This window comes from Harmonia axyridis, chromosome X (assembly GCF_914767665.1).
Source record: "Harmonia axyridis chromosome X, icHarAxyr1.1, whole genome shotgun sequence".
Classification (NCBI taxonomy): Eukaryota; Metazoa; Arthropoda; class Insecta; order Coleoptera; family Coccinellidae; genus Harmonia; species Harmonia axyridis.
The window spans coordinates 36,939,238-36,941,737 of NC_059508.1; the positions used below are offsets into that span (position 1 = coordinate 36,939,238).

The 2,500-nt window shown below is 52.6% G+C and overlaps 2 non-coding genes across 2 annotated transcripts in view; both read left to right on the forward strand.

Annotated features, from left to right (window-relative positions):
- The first annotated feature begins 588 nt into the window (after window positions 1-588).
- Window positions 589-743, forward strand: LOC123687126. The gene has a single exon (XR_006748869.1). It is a non-coding gene; the product is annotated as a 5.8S ribosomal RNA (ribosomal RNA).
- Window positions 744-1,250: 507 nt separating this feature from the next.
- LOC123687983 overlaps window positions 1,251-2,500 on the forward strand; it is a 4,012-nt gene continuing 2,762 nt past the window's right edge. The window contains exon 1 of the ribosomal RNA XR_006749683.1: window positions 1,251-2,500. This exon is cut by the window's right edge and continues 2,762 nt beyond it. This is a non-coding gene — a ribosomal RNA (large subunit ribosomal RNA).

Below are 2,500 nucleotides of genomic sequence, written 5' to 3' on the forward strand. Positions count from 1 at the left end.
GTCCATGTTTAGAGATGCTCACGAAATGAGGAGCCGGCCGCTTATGTCGGCGTTTGTGGTTGGGCGAAGTTCCTTGATGGAACGAGGAGCCGGCTGCTTATGCTGACGTTCGTAGTTGGGCGAAGTCTCGTGATGTGCTCGGAATAAGGATTCGAAGCGCTTGGATTGCCGCGTTCGTGGCTGGGCGAAGTTTCGTGTTTGGCACGGAACGAGGAGCCGGCTGCAGGTTTTAAAGATTCTCGCCCGAAATCGATCAGTCGTTACCGTTGTCTACGGACTTCGGTAGGACGATCTATTCCAGGGACGAAGACGTCGACGTTGTGCGACGCCCGTTACATTAGCGTTTTTATGCTCTTTCGGGATTGTCTGCGACGTTTGTCTCCGTCCGAATTTTTTACGATAATTGTCACTAGATTAGTACGCAAACTAGTTGAACCGAAGATTTTGCGCCGATCGACTGACGTATTGACCCTTCAGTGGGTCGTCTCAGTCATTGGAATGTCATTCTCGAGGAGGTTCGCAGTTGGCGTCTCGTATTTCGAGGGAAAGTCCATTGCGACTAGTACCGAGAAATCGAACATAAAAGATTACCCTGAACGGTGGATCACTTGGCTCGTGGGTCGATGAAGAACGCAGCTAATTGCGCGTCAACATGCGAACTGCAGGACACATGAACATCGACATTTCGAACGCACATTGCGGTCCTCGGACACTGTCCTCGGACCACTCCTGACTGAGGGTCGGTTCCATTACAAAGACTGCCCGGCCAGACGTTATGGCTTGACGAAGTGACGACGTAAAGGTCGTCTAACGTTGATCCTGTACCGAAGGTCATTTGGGCGAGTTGGACGGTTTGCCGCGTGACGATCAACGTTCTGTCGTTTCGACGCCTCGTGTGTTGGAATGATGAGGAGTTGTTTTCGTAACGCGCCGTCTTGAATTGCGAAAGCATATATTGTGGTGTCGTGGTATTGCTCGATCTGCGCCCATGACTGTAGACATGCGATCGTCGTGTCCGAGAAATCTGAACGACGTCCGATCGCTTTAATGTGCCAGTTGTCGCGCGTTGCGGATGAGCTTTCATGAGCGCACCCCCGAAACACCGAAGCACTTTGCTTGGATTCGCATGATCCGCCATACGGAGCAGGAGATAATAGACGCCTTTGAGTAGGCTAACTCCCTCGCGTAAGGTACGTGATTTTATGAGCCGCCAAAGGTTAGTTTCGGAACGTTTCGATGATTTGAACATACGACCTCAGGACAGGTGAGACTACCCGCTGAATTTAAGCATATTATTAAGCGGAGGAAAAGAAACTAACTAGGATTCCCTTAGTAGCGGCGAGCGAACAGGGATTAGCCCAGCACTGAATCCCGCGATCGTAACCGGTCGCCGGGAGATGTGGTGTTTGGAAGGATCCATTATCTGGCGAGTTCGCGGCGCGTTCAAGTCCATCTTGAATGGGGCCATCGCCCATAGAGGGTGCCAGGCCCGTAGCGACCGCTGCGGCTTGCTAGAGGATCTCTTCTTAGAGTCGGGTTGCTTGAGAGTGCAGCCCTAAGTGGGTGGTAAACTCCATCTAAGGCTAAATATAACCACGAGACCGATAGCGAACAAGTACCGTGAGGGAAAGTTGAAAAGAACTTTGAAGAGAGAGTTCAAGAGTACGTGAAACCGTTCAGGGGTAAACCTGAGAAACCCGAAAGGTCGAATGGGGAGATTCATTCGCGCCTGTTGTTGGGATTTACTGACTGTGGAAACGGCGACGTTCGCGTTGGCTGTTCCCTTCGGTTCATCTCCGGCTTCGGACGCGTGCACTTCTCCCCTAGTAGGTCGTCGCGATCCGTTGGGTGCTGTTCTACGGTCTCGAGTGTAGCCCGTGAGCTCGGATTTTCCGATGTTTACGGACACTGGGTTTCCGAACAGCTCGCTCGACGGTTTACTGATGGCGGGAGGCCGCGACTTAGTTCGCGTCCGGCCCGTGGCAAGTATGTGAATTGTGATGGCGATCGGACCTAGTGCCGATTCCGTCCGTTTGCGACTGTTCGCCGCGGTGTTCTTGGACAGACCTCTTGAAACGCCGATCAGCGACGCTATTGCTTTGGGTACTTTCAGGACCCGTCTTGAAACACGGACCAAGGAGTCTAGCGTGTGCGCGAGTCATTGGGAATCACTAAACCTAAAGGCGCAATGAAAGTAACGGTTCACTTTATGTGAACTAAGGGAAGATGGTCGGTCTCCATGACTGACCCGCATTCCCGGGGCGCCTCATTCTCATTGCGAGAGGAGGCGCACCAAGAGCGTACACGCTGGGACCCGAAAGATGGTGAACTATGCCTGGTCAGGACGAAGTCAGGGGAAACCCTGATGGAGGTCCGTAGCGATTCTGACGTGCAAATCGATCGTCGGAACTGGGTATAGGGGCGAAAGACTAATCGAACCATCTAGTAGCTGGTTCCCTCCGAAGTTTCCCTCAGGATAGCTGGCGCTCGTTGCATACGA